Source organism: Corvus hawaiiensis, chromosome 2 (assembly GCF_020740725.1).
Source record: "Corvus hawaiiensis isolate bCorHaw1 chromosome 2, bCorHaw1.pri.cur, whole genome shotgun sequence".
Classification (NCBI taxonomy): domain Eukaryota; kingdom Metazoa; phylum Chordata; class Aves; order Passeriformes; family Corvidae; genus Corvus; species Corvus hawaiiensis.
The window spans coordinates 29,667,110-29,686,134 of NC_063214.1; positions in this window are offsets into that span (position 1 = coordinate 29,667,110).

The following is a 19,025-nucleotide window of genomic DNA, read 5'->3' on the forward strand; positions in this document are numbered from 1 at the left end:
TCTAGGGACTACTGTACATTTTCAAATTACTTCAGTTGTTTTTATTTTAAAGTGATGGTCCCACTTAGACAATAAAATGGATTATTGTCTATTTACAGATGCCATTTGGGATGAAGCAGAGATTACCATTTATGCATTGAAGAGAGAAAGTAGTTCATTATTCCATCTGCAAGAAAGCTGATGTGCTGAATCCTTAGAAACAGCAAAGCCTGGTTCCCATGCTGTCCTGTGCACCATGTTTCCCAAAGATGCTGTCTTCTGGCAGCTCCTTTAGCCTGCATATGTGTATAAGCTGTTGTCTAAAACAAGAGGATGTATTGTCCTTAAAAAAAATATGAGAGTAGAATACCTCTACCCTCATTCTTCACACATGGACTTATGCCATTGTCAGGATTGCATAAACAAAGTGTGGTGTTTTTTCTAGTCTTCCTTTTCCTCTCCCTTAGAACTTTGTTCTCTGAGAGGTTTTCAAAAGGGGGAAAAAACCAAACCAACACTTAAAGGAACACTTGAGGGCATCTAATTCATACTGACCATGTTGAACCTTTCCTTACCCCACCCCTCAATGGCCCAAGCAGGACAAGAATTACCTTTAAAGTGTACTCAGTTCTGGCTGTATTTGTGGTTTAAGGCCTGATTCCTAGAACCACTGCATAACAAAGGTTACCTTTCCTGACAGTTCTTAATATGACAGGTATTCTTAATATGACTATGTTTCATGGTAAGCAAACATTTTTGCTACATGACAAGCAAAAGTGATGTTAAAAAGGCAAAGTTGAACGTGGGGAAAAGGGAGGTAAAGCAGTAATCCATGCTCACATACCTGCAGGTATCTGTAAGATTAGGACTTGGGTACCCATCCTCTTGTTATGAGTGCCAAACGAATAGATCCAATGAAGTCTGTAGAGTTCTTGTGGTGTGTAAACAAGTGCAGTCACTTGGTGAAGTGTTGCTCCTCATCCACCCTCCACCCAAGCACTTGCAGCTGTTACAGTGACTGAAAGAAAAAATGTTCTGTAGTTTAACTGAAATGTGCTTTTTCCCCCCCTTCAATGTTTTAAAAACCACAGCTGAGCTACAATATTTTTGGGGTGTATCTGCATAGCGATGGTAGCTCCACCCAATCTGCAAGCCACAGGGGCTGGTGACAGCTCAGGCTGGCGCCCATTTTGGTGCATGGCTATGGTCTGGTGGCTCAGGCGCCAGTCCCGTGCTCACACATCTGAGCATCTTCTGGAGCAGCGCGCATCTGGAGAGACAGGCAGCGCAAATTCACACGTGTCTGCACCTGAGTCTGCAAACATCCCTTCTGATGTTGTAATAGCCTCAGAATTTTCCGGTTTCAGTGGAGCTTAGCAGCTCATCATGAAAACTTTGCAATGGCTTTTAGGGAATCGAAGCATGCTGACTTAATTTTCACTTAGCATCTGCTGCAGGCGGGCTCGCCGGCTTATTAACAGCACTTGGCCGTGAAGGGCGGTGAAAAGGAGGTTGTGGAGCACCGATACAGGATGCTCGGAGTTAACTGTTGCCTTTGGATACAAACCTTCCCCTTCTGGAGGTGCGGTAGCACGACATGCGTTATGCTGCCACAAACAACATTTCGGGGCAGAGGAGGCGCAGAAGAAGGCCTGGATGGTCTAGAAGTCATTGCCATGTCAGTGGCTCACAAATCTCCGGTGGCACCCAGCAAGGCCAGGTCACCGGCGGGGTTCAGAGAGACTTCCACGCAGGCAGTTTTCTGCCTGTCCCGTAGCACCGCACAGACACGGGGACAGCGTGGGGCTGTGCAAACGAGGCGGGTTTCACTTGTTCTTTCCCCTGTTCTTACACAAACATTTGGTCACACGGGAAAAGTCGCCTTTCCGTACACGTGGGAGAGGCATTTACGCAAACAGCCCCGCCTGCTACCGAAACAGGCGCCGCCCGGGAAAGCCGAGGGGTGGGAGCACCATCTCCTGCGCAGGGCGGTGAAACGGGGCCAGGGAGCGCGGGGTGACACCGGGCCGGGGGGAGGAGGGGGACAGCGACGAGCCGGGGGCGGCGCTGGCCCCGGGCACCCCACCTGCGGCCCGCCGCGGCCCCGCCAGGTGGCGCCGTCCCCCGCCCGCGGGCGGCGCAGCGGCTCCGGGGGCCGCGGGTTCGTGTCCCGGGGGCCGCGGGTTCGTGTCCCGGGGCACTCGTCCAGGCGCTTCCCAGAGCCCCCGCCATGAGCCGAGGGCTTGTCCCAGGGAAAGGCGCCCGGGAGCCGCGGGCTCTGCCTCCCCCGTCGCCTTACCCTCGCCGTTGAGTCCGGCCCGGGGGGGGAAGGGCCGAGGAGGATGATCTGCCCTGGGGAAAATTGTTCCGTGTCTAGACAAATTCATGATGGGGGCGGGGGGATGGAGGAGATTATTAGAGTAGCTATTCCCCATGGATACGTCTAATCTCCTAGCACCCTCACGGCTTGAAGTCCTTCGGGGCAGAGGAGGGGCACGGAGCAGCAGGAGGATGGGGATGCACCCCTGCCGCTCCAGCTGTGTCCTAGCAGGCTAGACCTGGAGAGAGGGAATTTTCAGCTGAACAAAAAGTGTTCCTGTCATTCAAGAAGCACCGCAGAAATATTTATATTTCAACAAAACTTTTCCCTGGGAAAACTTTGAAGATGGGGAAGAGTGACTTTATGTAAGGACTTGCTCCCTGTTCTGTCTGAATGAAGCCTCTGCTCAGAATCAGAGCAAGAGACCAGCACTGAAAGACCAAATTAAAAAAACAAAACAAAACGAACCACTGTCCAAGTCCTATCAAAGTTTCTGTGCAACACTTTGCTTACTTCTGTTTTTTAATGAAACAACAATTTGTTTTAATCATATGAGAAACAAGTTTTGTTTTGGTATTCTAGAGGGCTGCCGTGAAATGGAATCATTGTCCTCTTGGCTGTCATGGTGATTGATTGCACTTTTTCCTAATCATGGTGAGAGAGCTGTGGTTTCTTATCAGACTGCTCTATTTATGTTATGTTCTGTATCTGTTTTATTATTTGCTAGTTATAAGAGCTGAAATCAATTAAGCTTAATTGCTTTACTGTTGCTTACATGCATATGAGATACACTTTCCATATTTTTTGACAAATGCTGTAATATATGTATAAAACATTAACTATTTGGGTTTAAGGCCCTGAGAGAGACAAGCATTGCCGAATGTTGCAGGTTCTTGTCTGAGTTCACACTAATTTTACAGTGAATGATAAGCACTCTATTGTATTTCTTAGAAAAATCTGAACTTCCCAGAAATGTCTGAGGTATTACAGTGGCAAAACAACTCAGTTTTGCAGACTTTTGATGATTCTGAATTTGATGACAAATACAGATGCAATTGTGTAATGCAATGCCTCATATAGGCTCTCTTTAGTTTAGCTGATTCCTCTGCAAGCTGCCCTTCATTGCTGGGGTTGTCTTTCCTGTAACCATTCACAGGTAGGAGACTTGTTAGTACTTTACATAATTAATACTTGATCTTGATCGTTTTGGCCAAGACAAGAGGCTTGAACAAATTCCTGGGGACCCATCATGATGACTCCCCATAGGACTGCGAGGAAGTTGCTTCTCTCTGCCTTATATGGGGCTCAGCTGTAAACAGGAATTACGATATTTTATCTATGAGAGGGGTCAAGACTTGTAGGTGAAAAATTTGACTGTAAATTCAAACCTTTAGGAATAGATGAATTGGCCATATGCTGTCTAGAGAAATAGAATGAAAACCCCACCCTTTTGTGGTGACTGATCCAGTTTCTCTGAAGTCTGTTGGAATAGAACTGAAGTATTTCACATGTACAGAAATCTACACAAAGGCTATCCAAGCTTGTAAAGTATCAGATGGACCAAACTCACTAAATATGTGCAAGATTCCAAAAGCACTTTGGAAAACTTGTTTTCCTTCCACTGGCAACTCTGAGATCTTTGTATCTCTGCATAAAAATGTTTATCATGCACTAAATTGGAACTGTATGGCATCCATAAAAATTATTTCCTTTCTCTTGCTACTCCAAAAACAAAGATTAATTTTATCTATACCTAAAGTCTATCTAGATAAACTTTATCTATAGTATTTTTTACCACTGAAGCATTCAGCCTATGGGCATCATCTAATCAAAATAACATGCAAGAACATGTGTGATCATGGTAGAATTATTTAGCTTACAGCAATTTCTATTATGGTCAATTAAACAGACTCTTGCTCTTTACACAGGATTTTTATAATGAGAACAAGGGTGGTGATGATGGTGTCAGTTAAAAGTACAATTATTTTTGTAAGTCAGTAAGCTGCTTCTTTCAGATAGTCCTAACTTTCAGAGCACTCAAGCAGAATTATTACATTCTTGCTTATAGACAAGCAAAAAATTTGTCAGGAGATTTTCAGCAGAACACATCCACCCTTTATTAAGTCATACTAATGCCAAGTATTAGAAACCACATCCACAATGAAGAATGCTTTTACTGCTCCTACCAAAACATAAATGTGCATGTGCCTATCTTGACAGTAATTTAGCTGCATATGCTGTAACTTGCCTTTTTGTAGCTCTCACTGAGTCCCAAAACTTTGAAAATAGGTTTTAAAATTATAACCATTTGCCTAGATTTTTCAGTACCTTATTGTTTGCAAGTAGTGTCAAGGACTTAGGCAATATTGTGCTTTAGCAGTGTCAGTACTTATTTTATCTCAGTTTGTTTGGAAAATTGCAAAAGGGAAGGAACAACTATAGCTCTTTTAAAATATATTCTTTGTCTCTTGTGTTCTGATGTTGGTCTTCTTTCTGTAATACTGAGCTCTGATTTTCAGAGTGCAGAGTGCCTTTGTGCAATTTAAGGCTTACAGATTCTTTAAAACTCTAACATGTTTTCATAAATGCTTTAGGGAACCCATGAGTTTTGATACTGCTGCTGATGTATTCAATTAGGAGGCTTAGGAAATACAAGAAAAAGTGTGAGGATGAAGGCTCCCAAGTTCTGTTTCCCACTTAGTTATCATCCAGACATACAAATATTTCCATTAACAGAAATAAACAGGCATCTCTTTAGGGTGGTTATTATAACCATTTCATAGGTGGGAAAATGGAATTTCAGGAAAGGATATGGGTTCACAGGCATATATGTGTAAGGAGGGAATTGGCATCTGAAACAGGATGCAGCTCCACCATAAGCAAAGTTCTAAGTCCCATATGTTAGCGTTTTCTTTACCTTCAGAGAAATTGCTTCTTCAGTCTCTGCTTTCTTACCTGGAAATTGAAACAAAATCAAAAAACCCCACAGGTGCTCAAAGAATAATACCTCTCAGTTGTTTAATGCAGAGCTCTTCTTATTAGCTCTGTTATGTTGACTATATGAAGAGGCCTAAGGAGGCCACCATGGTAAATTGTAAGTTAACGCATTATATAATGCAAAGTTCAAGTGCAGTTAGTTTCAGTACAGTCCATGTATTTTTCCTATGTGGCTCTGTCCTCAAGTTTCAAAGAAATACGCATTCAAGCCAAATTCGAAGAAATTTTTTTTGGAGCTTTCACACTGAGAAACTTATTCAACCTTTCCAGCAGCTTAGAAAGCCATGCTTTTGAAAGTTTCTTTATGTAGGTTCCACTTATATTGACTTTATTAAAGTTGTTAATCATTGCTTTTCCTTCTGGTCTGAATTAGAATGCTGCCCTAAATGCAGAGCTAGAAGGTGTCTCTCTTGAACATTTTTCCTATTTCTTTCTTTACTCTTCTGCTGTCTCACCAGTGTCTCAAAAAACCTGTTTTCGCATAATGTCTCTGCAGGTCCACCTAGTTTGTCCATGGCCTGCAAAAGATGAAGCAGGAACACTGTAGTAAGAAATTTGTTTCTTGTCGGTCAGTTTGCATCTTGTGACTTCAGCTACATATTGAATATGTATATGCCAGTTTAGTAGCTCTGTGAAAGATTTGGTATTGTACATATCTTAGAAGAGCTGTCATAGCCTGTCTCTGCTTCATTTTGGTTATGCTGCGTGTGTAATTTCATAAATAAACATTTATTCACAGAATGTAAATTTGGCTGAATCATTCTGCATATGTGAACCATTTATTCTTGAAAAGAGTAACGTTCTGTATTCAGTAACTTAAATATTATATAACCACTGCAAAGCTTGTCCATTTGAAGGGAAAAAGAAAACACAATTTTCTTTTGGCCTCTTTCCTTCATTTCCGTAGAAACCTTTTCAATTGTGATTCAGCTTTGTAACACAAAAACATTAGCTTCATTTTATTCAACAGAGCTTTGGCTTGTGTTTATCAAAGGCATAGTGGAAAAAAAGTAACCTTTTATTGCCTTTTGCTTCTGTTATCATTTAGACCTAACACTGCTCTGAAATTATGCAAGTTATGTTGTCACATGCAGCATCAGAGCAGATTACTGAATTTTAAGCATTTGCAATCCAGGATAAACCCACTGCTAGAAACACAGCAAGTGTCACTGAGTCACAGTAGGAATACTGGTTTGTGTGCTCAGCCTCTCTGGTGCTGTCAGCAATATATGAGAAAATAAATACTTCACATAATTTGCATAGCATTGGCTGTGTTTGCACACTCTGTGAATGATTATGTTCAATTGTGAGTCACTGAATGCAGAAGCAGGGAGCTGCATGGAGACATTAAGGTCCGTTTTGTGGAACTGACTGTGGTGACTTACTGCTGCCATCCAGAGGGACCTGGACAGGCTTGAGAGCTGAGCCTGTACAAACCTTACAAAGTTCAACAGGGCCAAGCACAAGGTCCTGTAGCTGCCTCAGGGAAATCCCAAGCACAGATGCAGGCTGGGCAGAGAATGGATTGAGGGCAGCCCTGAGGAGAAGGACTTAGAGGTATTAATTAATGTGTTGGTAGACAAGAAGCACAACATGACCCAGCAATGTGCACTGGCAATCCAGAAAGCCAAATGCATCCTGGGCTGCATCCAAAGCAGTGGCCAGCAGGGTGAGGGAGGGGATTCTCACCCTCTGCTCCGCTCTGGTGAGACCCCACCTGTAGTGCTGCATCCAGCTCTGGGGTCCCCAACAGAAGAAGGATGAGGACATGCTGGACTGGGCCCAGAGGAGGGCCAGGAAGATAAAGGATCGGGGGCTGAAGCACTGCTCGTATGACAACAGGCTGAGAGAGTTGGGGCTGTTCAGCCTGAAGAAGAAACTTTGGGGAGACCTTATAGCAGCCTTTCAGTACCTAAAGGGGGCCTGCAAGAAAGCTGGAGAGGAACTTTCTGTGAGAGCATGTGGATTAGATATAGGGAAGAAATTCTTCATTGTGAGAATGATGAGACACTGGAACAGTCGCCAGAGAAGCTGTGGATGCCCCATCCCTGGAAGTGTTCAAGGCCAGGCTGGATGGGGCTTTGAGCAATCCAGTCTAGTGAAAGGTGTCCCTGCCCATGGCAGGGGGGTTGGAACTAGATGGCCTTTAGAGCCCAACCTTTCTATAATTCTATAATTTGCACACATGAGGTTTTATATTAGGACAATAACAACCAGGCAAAAAGCTGCAGTCCTAGATTGTGGAGGGCCTTGTTTGATAAGAGACAGGAAAAGTTGTTAGTTCAGAAGTACAAGCATGATTCGCTCACAGAAACAGCAATCACATCTGATATCAGTTTATAGGGTAAGAGGTGGAGGGATTTAAGTATCTGAGTGTTTGAATATGCTTTTCCCCATTATTTCTTCTTCTTCTCCTTCATCTTCTCCTTTGCCTTCTCCTTCATCTTCTTTGTCTTCTTCCATGTAACAAGAAGCTTGCTGACAAAGGATCAGTTTTCCTGTGCTTTCTACCTACTTTGCCACCAGTTTGCTCTTCCAGGGAATGAAAAGTTTGGTAAGTTCAAGGAGAGAGGACATAACTGTTCCCTTCTGGGTCTCCAAAAGTACCCCCATGGCATTTACAAGTCCTCATTCTTCCATATATTTGAATTTTCTCACAGAATTGCAGCCTGTCAATCAGTTGAGCTTACCCAGCAGACTCGAATGTGTTTCTGGTAACTGTGGTCCTTCTCTTGGACAAGCAGATTTGTGACTGAGTGGGAATAAGAAGGCCAGTCTGTTTAAGATAAACTGTTGTATACTTCTAACAGCAGGAGCAAACCATAACATTAGAGAAACATGATATTAAAATTATACCAGGTCTGTATGTAGTTCACCTTTCCAAGTGCTTGACTTTCCTCTTCCTGGGGTTCCTAAAAGGTAAACCTTTCCCTCAATTCTCATAAAAAGAGTCTCATTTCTCAGTCTCGAGACATAATCTCTCTCACTTTCGTTCAAGTGTATTTCTTGAAAAATTCTTGAATCCCTGTATTCCTGCTCTCCCTGCAACAACTGCTTATCTCTTAAAAAAAACAAACAAACAACCTGAATAAGCTGAAAAAAATACCCCCCCAACTACTCCAATTTGTCTATTATAAAGATTGTATTTAAAAAATCCCAAGAAAACAAAACCAGACTTTTCCCTTATGTCTCAGGTGTATGAAGAGTCTTAATCTAGCCCCACCTTAATTTTCCAGCCTGACTGTGCCACTGTTATATTAGTTCAGTATCTGTACACAGTAAGTCAGTGCATAGGATTCAGGAATTGTCATGGGCAGCTTTAAATCTATTTGAAGGACTTGTTCTTTGCATTGAGTCAAAAAAAGTAAATTAAGAAAGCAAAATGAGATATTACTGTTATATTACTGGTTTTATATTACTGATATTACTGTTTTCATCCTCAAAAATAAATCAAAGTTGGGAAGATGTAAATTCTTATGTAGAAAGAGTTTGCAATTGCTTAGTCTGTGTTTGGCCTGCCTGATATCTTCTAGGCTGAGTGTGAGATTAAAAGTATCTAAGTGATTAAAGATCAAGGCTGTTTGAGACTTAAAGGGATTTTGTGCATTTAAGGCCTATCTGTACATTTTGAGGTATCCTTTCGTGCTAATTTTTTCAGTCCCTAATGGTGGAAAACTGTAATGTAACAACTTCTGTGAGCTAAACTGTGTGTCTGCTATGGTACTGCTGGGCTGAGAAGAGTACCATAGGCCAGATGCATGTCTAATGTGGCTAGGCTCAATGATCCTGAAAATAGGATGTGGTTTGATCCAAAGTGAGAGATATTAGGTTAATTTTCCATCTGCAAAAGAGTTCCACTGTTCTATTTACATTACTTCTCTGAGCCTGAACACTTGTTACAGTTCTTTGAAAGGGAGTCATTTACCTTCTTCCTTCTCAAGATATTTATCTGCAAACTCTCAGGTCTCCTAGAGCCCCCTCCATTCCCTCTTCCTTTACCTTTGCAGATGTTGGCACACAGCTAACTAGTCTTCCTGGCCAAAAAGTTCTGGCTGTGGTTCCAAGCAGCGTCATTCAACACTGCTGTTGGCTGAATATAAAACATGTGCTGCTCCTGCTCCTTGTTACACAAGCTCTGCTTCCTGCCTCCTCACTGCTCATCAGAGTTGGCAGTGCAGCTCCTATTTAATGAGAACATCTGACAAAAAAAAATTGGCTGTTATCAACTTAGAAGTTTAAAGATGTTCTTTAGGCTGTTCAGTGTCCCAGAGTCCACTGATGCCTTTTATATTTTTCATATATTTGTAGCTTTGTAGATTGCTAATGCATGGCTGTAGCTCCTTTCCTATCCTCTTTCCCTACATTTAAGAACAATAAGCTGACCTTCTAAACACATTCCTAAAATATTGTTTAGTTGTATTCCAAGAAGAGAACCAACTACAAGGATATTCTGTTTTCCAACCAGAATCTGGACCAGACATAACTAAAGTGGGGCAAAGAAGTCCCTGGACCGCTTCCAGTGGGGCAGGACCCAGGGAATTATTACCTAACCAACTAACCTTTTAATTGGACAATATATGATAGATATACTAATCAATTAACCTTCTAAAATTGTAGAATTACTGTACCATATGCTTTTTTTGCCATATTGTGTACCTGAAAGCTTTCAAGTAAAGTTTGCTTTTATATTATCACTCTAACGTTGTTTGGGAAGATCTGTTGTATTTTCCACGCAACACCATGTTATTTGATCCTCTGCTGCTTCAGTAGTAAACCTTCTGTTTCTGGAGCCTCATCCAGTTTTGTGTGATCATCTTTAGGAGGAAGGAATAGGGAAGGAACTGGAAACTGTGATTTTCCAAAAATTGTGTAGTCTCTGTTCCTGAAACAGTGGGTATAATATTACAATATGTGCCATGTGTACTGTCGTGCAAAATAGTTCTGAGAGCAGTATCCTACTTTCAGAAATGTGGTCTGCTATCCAGCAGAAACTCGATACTTTTCAAAGGCAAACATTTGGAAAAGTATCTTTATGTCATTGTAAGGAAGGTGGTCTATATGTGTTAAAAGATTTGGAGAGACTCATCAAAGAAATCTCCAAGATCTTCAGTTTGCAAGGGCAGAGGTTTGTGACTGGTGGTATTCCTGAAGAACTTAAGGCCTTCTGTGAGTGAGCCTGAGCACAATGATAAAATTTAAGCCCTCTGCAGGAAACAACCTGAGGAAGGGAGTTCTCCACCTGCTCAGGACCACGGAGGCCACAGGCAGCTCTGTGTAAGGAAGGGAGAGAAAAGTTGCAGTAAAACTCCTGGAAAGGTCCAAAAGACAAAGTGAAGGTGCTGAAGGGGCTGTGTAGAGTAGGTAGTAGCAGAGAAAAAAAATACTATGAGATTTTGAACCAAGCATATGAATGGCATTGATGGGAACACTGCAAGGAAGGGGAGAGGGCTCTCTGCAAGATGCGTAGCCATGTGATTGAGAACACCTGACTTTTACTGCTGGCTCTGTGACCATGCCAAAATCTTCTCCTTGTGTCTGAATTATTCAGCTATAATCTGGGAGCTTGTCTCGTAGGGAGTATTCATATTATTTTGGTATTTGCCAGATAAGATGTAAGAAAGAAATACTTAGTGAAACCATGTCTTCAGCAAAAGCCTCGATGAATTTGAGAATTATGCTGGCAGACACATAAGTACTATCCTGTCACTGACAATATATTTTTTCATGCAAAAGCAATTGATTGTCCTTACTCGGTAGTGCTCTTTATCAACCTCATTCATTTCAAATGCACTACATACATTCACAGCTCAGATTCTGTTAAATCATTACTGAACTTTGCAATCTTCTTGCTCAAAGCTCATAGGTACAAGGAAAATCCTTTATATTTTCCATTGTGTCAGGTAGGGTAGACACTCTAAAAATCAAAGCCTTCACTATACCATTTCTCCTGCCAACCCCCTGAATGCTGAATGAGCTAAATTTCATATTTAGGAGCCAAAATAAATATTTCTGCCACTTACTGCTGGCAGTGTTAGTCTGATTCCACTCTAAGCTAAAGTAAAGATGTTCCTGGAAAAAGAAATCATTGGCCAGTGGTTGTCTCTCAGAATGTATTAGAAAGCTGTATATATTCTAACCATCAGGGATACAGAATTTAAGTGAAATTGGATTAATAAGGTTTCTATAGTGTTTCTGTAGTGTGTGTATGCCAACATGCTGAGGAATATTTATTTCAGCTAATATTATATTATAATATATATTATAATATAGACCATTAGTCTGGCTCCACATGTAGGCTTTTCATGGGGTCAGCAGATAAACAGTTCCAGAAGGCAATTATTCTATTTAGCTTTGACATCTATGCTGGGAACTGGTGAGTTTCCCTCAGGTGTCTTGTATCCCTTCATTGACTACAGAGGAAGCCTGTACAATCAGCCAAGCCTAAATGCATAAGTGACTTAAGTGACTACAGGTATCTATGATAAATTCACCAGGTACTGTAAGTATATGTACAGTATGCAGCACAGAAAACTTGGAGAGCCCAGGGAATGCACAGTGGTTTGATGTGGTGTGGCATAAAGGATTTATTGTTATACACAGTGTACAGACAAATCTCTGTGGCTTATCCCAAATTTGTCCCATTTCTGCAGCTTAGCACCTTGCCTTCACAGGGGAGGATAATTGTTTAACCACATACACACCCTCACATCTCAGTGACTGCTGTTTCATCTGCTGTGTGATGTAGAAAATCTGAATATAGCCTGGTCCTCTTCCAGTTTATTTTCATTGAATCATGGAATAGAATCACAGAATCAATTAAGTTGGAAAAGACCTCCAAGATCATTGAGTCCAACCTATGACTGATCACCACCTTGTCAACTAGGCCTCTCCTAAACCCATGCCTGATCCTCTGGTTGCCCTGTATGTGCCATGTGATTGCACTCAAGATTTTGTATCCTCCCTCAAAATGTCTTCTGGATGGAACAAAAGCAATCTATCAGACAATACCTATTAGCTAAAAGAGTAGAGGAAAAACACTGAAGATGCAGGGAGCATGGGGTTTTTTCACAGAACTGAGGGAAAGGGCCTTGAGTTATCAAATATTTTTTGTTCTTACTGGAGATGAAACAATATAACAGTTTTAGTAATCCCAATTTCCTGCTTCAAAATGGCATCAGATCATGTGTGACATAGTGGCAGCAAGGGGTGCCAGCCCAAAGGGGGCAAAAGTAGAGATTTGATAAGACTTGGTTTTAATTTATGTAAAGTGGGCACTTCTAAAGAAGGCTTGGGTGAGATTTAAAGATAAAGGAAAAATAGTAGCATTGGCCTAAGATACCAACAAGTAGTTGGAAAGTTAAGATAATGACAACAGCTTGAAGGAATGGCTACAGTCCCACAGGGCTCACAGCCAACATGCCAAGCAGAGAGTGAGACACTGGTTTGTTAGCAAAAAATCTCAGTGGTTGATTGGAGGAGTGACAGGTAAGTCTGTCTTCCAGAAATAATCATGAGGGACAGCAACTTACAGTAACTCATTTATAATCATCACCAACTTATAAATACAGGCTTCAGGAGTTTGCTAAACAGTGAAAATTCAGTCAGTGCTTAGAAGAGTGATCCAGGGTGTGAATTCATTTTCACTTAGTGGCAAAGGGGAGGCAACAGTGGAGTCACACACAAAATGAGAAGTTCAGAAACCGCAGAAAACTCCCTCATGTTGATCTTCAAGGTTTTGGTGCAACAAGCCATATGTGGTGATCTTCCTCCTCTCTCCTCCCCCTCCCAGTTTATCCAGACAAGCACTGCTCATTACAGGCTATTCAAATGCCAAGTTTTATGTTTTGTTGTTTAGCCATCCTGGAATAATTGACCTGCAGAAACTTTGTAACAATGGACAAAATGTTCAATACATTTTGTATTGTATTGTATTTATACGTATTGTATTCAATACATATTGTGTTTCTCACACACAAATCTCAGACGTGTCTCAGTAGATTGTTTTGTTTTGTTTTTCCCAAATGTTCTCCAGAAAAAATTGCCTTCGGCCAAGTACTAAGCATGGAAGATTTTGGCCCAAAAGACCAATATTTTATGAGGTTAATGTATTATCATGGAAATTACTTGATAACCAGTGGTAAGATAGATAGTATTGATGTCAGCTGTCACATGTCTATGTCACAGGTGGGATTGGTAGCACTGTCTTCCCCCAGTCTTCCCGTGATAACACCTTGCTTTTCCATGCTTTATAACTTTGTTGAACTCACACAGTTTAGGCTGAAAATTTCCATGTCAGGTGTCTGCCCGAGTCTGATTATTTTGGAAAACTCAGTTCAGCCATTTCCAAAAATAAGACTAGAGGAAAATATGTTGGTTCTGACTATGTCTAAAAAGCTGTGGCAAACTTTGTATTGAAAAGCTCTAGAACTCCAGTGCCTTAAGGCACAGGTGTACCTATTTCTGGGATTATGAGGCTGAAAGCAGGGGAAAAGCTTTGTGTCAGTGACATAACTTGTTAGTCTGCTCAGTGCTGGGCATGTATGGTCAAGTTATAAGCCTCTAAGAGAACGCATTTTGCATGGACTCTGAAAAGGCCTACTTGTATGTAACAGTTTAATAATCCTAAATTATATCTCTGCTCAGACCATTTTGCACCTTAAAGTTTGGCAAGACTTTCTTTGCAACTACAGATAGGTGCTATGTCTGATCTAGGTAAGGGCAAAAGAAACACTAAAAGTAGGGCCCATGACAGGAGATATGAGTAAATAGGGAGATGAACGAGAAAGTAAATGTGAATTATATTCAGATATATAGAGGTGGTATGAAGGAATTATCTGTGGCTAGTCAAGGTGACAGAAATAAGGAAAGAACATCAAAAGGAATGGAATTATGAGTTCTTGTACCAGAAGATGGGTGCTAGATTTGGAGTCCTGAGGAATGGCTTCAAGGAATGAACTAGTGAAGGAAGTGAAGCCCTGCAGATCTGGCCCTAGACATAGGCAAAATACTTAGAAGAGCGAAATCCATTTGCTTGCTGCTTATTTTGGCCATGCTAAAGTCCTGAGAGGTTGACAGGCTTCTGAGGATGATAGAGGAGGAGATGGGATGTACAAGGCAGTATGTGCTTCTGCTAAATCTCTTGTGTCCCAGTTTTTGCAGGAGAAGGATCTCCTGCTCTTCAGCAGTCACTTTGGCATTTGACATGGGTCACACCTCTTCTTCCCATGCCAGCCCTGAACAAGCCCTGACATTATTCATAGCATGGCAACAGGCATCTTTCTCTTCTCTTTTCTGTGTTTGGCTGCCTGGGCTCAAGACTGTGAACAGCACTTTGCTTGTGTAGTGTCCACAGCCAGCCTTGAGTCCAAGAGAAGCCCTGATGAGCTGTTGACTGCTTTTCTCAGGAGCTGCTCCTAAGCAGAGGGGTTTGCCCTCGGTTCTGTCTGAGCTGTGTTGTAGCTATGCCCTTGCCTGACCATGTCTCTTGCTCATCCACACCAGCTCAGATAGAGTAGGAAAGTGAACCTGCAAGTAAAGCCTCAATATAGTCTTTACCAACCCAGCAGCTAACACTCACAAATGAGATTGGAACCCAGTATGCTAAGTGTTGTGTTTTCTTGCCTATGGAAATGCAATCTCAGTAAATAAAAGATAGGTGGGAACAGACAGGGAGCTACAAAAACATGTGACATCATCAAGATCAGTTGAGCTGAAAACCCAGTTTATTATCCATGTTTCCTGGCTTACATATGGATCACACTGACAACAAAGATGTGCAAAATGTTATCATCTAAAATACTTGCCATTTCTAGGTGGTCTTTGACCATTGCATTGTTAGTTATTTATTTTTTAGTAGGATGGACTGGGAGTCTGTCTGGAAAAGAATCATAGGGGAGGTAGTTGGGGATTGTCTATACAAATGAGATTGGGATGCAGAACCATAAAATTAAATATTTTTCATTGCTGGGTGACTCCTTTGGCTTTTTGGCTTTCATTTGGCACTTCATTGTTGTAGCTTTACACTACTGTAGTCGTGGCAGTAACACTAGCAAAGAACTGGAATTAAGCCTTGGCAGATTAGGAAGGCTAAAATTAACCACATTTCTGAACATTTATCTTAGTATTTCAGGGGTAAAATAGTATGTTTTCATAAAAATTGATCATATTGACACTTGCCTTACCACTGAAGCAGGTTTTTCAAGTCCAAGAATTTAAATGTCACTATTGTGTGTCAGCATTCATAAACTTGATGTTGATAGGAAGACAATATGGTATTTATCTCTAATAAATACGAGTGAAGTGCCCAAGGCCCTTGTGTCCATAGGGAATCTTAATACTGTACATTCATATTTTAGTGCATGAAAGTAATTTGTTTCTGGTACTGCTTATTGTATCCAGGTTTGACATATAAACAGATATAATAAATAAATGCAGACCTCAGTTTGTGTCAACGAGTGCATAGCTGATTTTAAAAAATAAACAAACCCCAACACACCTCTGCTCTGTGCCGTTGTCTTGGTCAAGCACCTTTGACATTCTGCTGGCTTGTGCTTTCCTGAGTGCTGGTAAAATGACAGGTAGGAGGTATTTGACAGTGTGTCTGTGACTGAAAGAAATTAAACTAGTGGAGTACATCTGTTTGTAGCAGGTGGTGACATGCAATGCAGGAAGAAGAGAACATGAAGTTGTGTGGTGTGGTTCAAAAGTACAGACTGGAACATTTTATCTAATGGTATATAATGGGAACACCAGGAAAGATTTGCAAGCTAATCACAAATGAGTGCCACTGACACTTATTTTCAAACTGGCTGTTATGTATTTATTGTGTGTATACTAGCAAAACTACTTGCAAAGTACTTGGAGGGTACTTAAAAATTGCATTTCCAATTTAAAATAAAAATATTGAGAAATAAATAGAATAATAGTGACACTAAAATTCAGAATTAGATTGGAGTTGGTACTTAAACACATTTTGAAGTATGCGGATTTGGACCACTAAATTTGGAGGCAAAAAGCCACGAACATGAAGCCCCTGCCCTCTGGGAAAATTCAAATCTGATTCCATGGTGTCTGGCTGAGGCCCAGACATAGAATACAGTATTTGCCTGCAAGCATGTACACATAGGAGACGCTGGTAAAAGAGAGATCATGTTTTGGTACACCAGAGATATCTGGGGTAATTCAACTGCTGTAGGAAGAACCACATATTTACAGCTGCATGCCTAAATGAACAGTATGGTCCACAGTCTCCAGAGTGTTAAAAAACATTAAAAAATAGGGCAGTCTCTTGAAAGTTCTCTCTGCTTTTGTCCTATTGAAATTATATAACATTTAATAATCCTTTCTTTATTTTCAGACTTACTTGTTAGGTCCAGGAATTATTATTTTTTCTTGCCAACAGCTTATCCATCATTCTCTAATTTCTCTACCTTGGAAATTGCATTTTTTATTTTACAGTTGGCATCATCCTCAAAACAAAACAAACAAGCTGGTAGTCAGTGAAAGAAAGGACAAGAAACATTAAAGAAAGGAAAGGGAAAAAAACTTCAAATCATGTTTAGCCCCATCTGGCCCTAGAAAAACATGGAAATGGATGATCGAGTACAGATTCCAGGATGGGCTGCCTTTCAAGGGAAACAGTATCTGGATATTTCTATGTCTAGACCACAGAAGAAAAAATGCTTTGGTGCTAATTAACCCATTAAAAGCTTACAAACCCTGAGTGGTGCCTGGCAACATATGTAGGGAAGTTAGCAGATTTAAACTCCCAAAGGAAATGTGGGAGGGTGCAGCCTGGGAGTCAGGAGATCTGGGTCCTGCTGCTTACTCTAGCCCTGGCTTGCTCTTTGATTTTAGCATCAATAGCTCAGCTATTCTCTACCTCATTTTTTCTCTCTCTAAAGGGGGACTGTGACATTACTCTCCCTCCAAGAGCTCTCTGATACCAAAGAGAGAAAAAATGCTGTGAAGCCAGTGCTAGGTCTTCCTCTTCTATGTTGTATACAATTCATCTGAATGTTGTCTGAGTAGAAACCAAAGTCTAAGTCTGTATGCTGTAGTCAGATGTTAAATAGTCACTGAGTAAGCACTTCTTTAGGACCATCTATATTGCTAAAAGGGTACATACAACAGAAAGTAATATGCTCCATACTTCTCTTTCAGTGCACATGTCGAGAGTTTCTTTCTAAGGGAGGTTTAGAGGGATATACTGATATTAGCCCCACAGAAGCCTATTAATTATGCTTTAGACTGATTATTTTTTAATTACTAAAGCGTATTCACTGTAAGTGTGCCCTTAAAAACCAGTTTCAGTATGGATGGAAATGAAAAAGTAGAAACAATATTTCACAAAGGCACATGCTGCCTTTGATTCTTTCCATGCTCTTCAGCCCATCCCTGCAACCACCTGCAATTGTGGTCCTGCTGGTTGGGAGCAGAGTGGAAATTGTTCCCATATGACAGCAAATACCCTCTAGAAGACAGAAAAATCCACATTAGCTGCATCAAAGAGAAAAAAAATCAAAATCCAGGCCTGGATCTGGGAAATGCAGTGATCATCTAGTACCTGAGTTTTACCTCTTGCTCCCTTTTCAGCTCCCTCTAATGCCTTGGCAACCCACCCACTCCTCCGTTACCACAGCTGCTAGCTCAGGCCTTGCTGCATTAATTTCACTGTCTCCATTACCCCCTTTCCCATTTGGAAACACATGTTCCTCATTTGTTTACATACCACCTTTTTCCTAGTTTGCTCTGACTTTCACAAACTGGGGATTTCACAAACTGCTGGGGAGGGAAGGGAAGTTGGTGAAGGTTGGTTTGATGATGGCTAATGGGGACTCTGTGTTAGAGCTTCAAAACTTAGTCAAACCTTCAGTAGCACAACAAGTTAATTAATAATATATACTTGGGGAAGGAGCTTGAGAGGGAAGGGTCACTTTCAGCAATTTGGCATTCCTTCTGTGTTTACAGACATCTCCCACTACTAAATGAGTTCAGTGTGTTTCTTAGCATCTACTTAACCAATATTTGGGTTGTCACCCACTGATTGCTAGCTTGAGAAGTGTCCAAGCAAAGATGTACAGTCCCACCAGGTCAAGATGCCCGTTCAGCAAGAATTCTGGCTTAAATGTTTAAACAAGTATTGGTACCTTGAGCTTCTAGATTTACCTGGTAGGATCTCCTACCATGTTTCTCTTCATTCTTTCTTCTATATTGCCTGTTTCTCACTCCAGCTTCCTATAGGGTATTTTTGTCCTCCATCCTGCATAATTTAAATCTGTATTGTCATTCATTCTTATTCTGGACCTCATGTCTTCTTCCATGCACCTGCATTCAGTCCTACACATCGTTGTCACTGAATCCCAGAGTGGCACAGAGCAGCTCTCTGGAGTCTCACATTCAGTCTGCATGGCTGCTTAGAACCACATCCTGCTGGGTTTTGACATACCCAAGGATAATGACTCCACAACCTCTCTGGGCATCTTTTCCAATGTGTTCCCAGCCTTAAAGTAAAAGAAAAGATTTTTCTTCCATTTAAATGGAGCTTTCTGTATTTCACTTTGTGCCCATTGCCTCTTATTCTGTCAGAGCATCCCTCTGAGAAGACTCTGGCTTCATCTTTTTTTACTCCACCTCCTCCACTATTTATATATTTTGGTAAGATCCCCCCTTTCTTTTGGTAAGACCCTTCTCCTTTTATTTTTTTAATTCTCTCAGTTGGTTACCATAT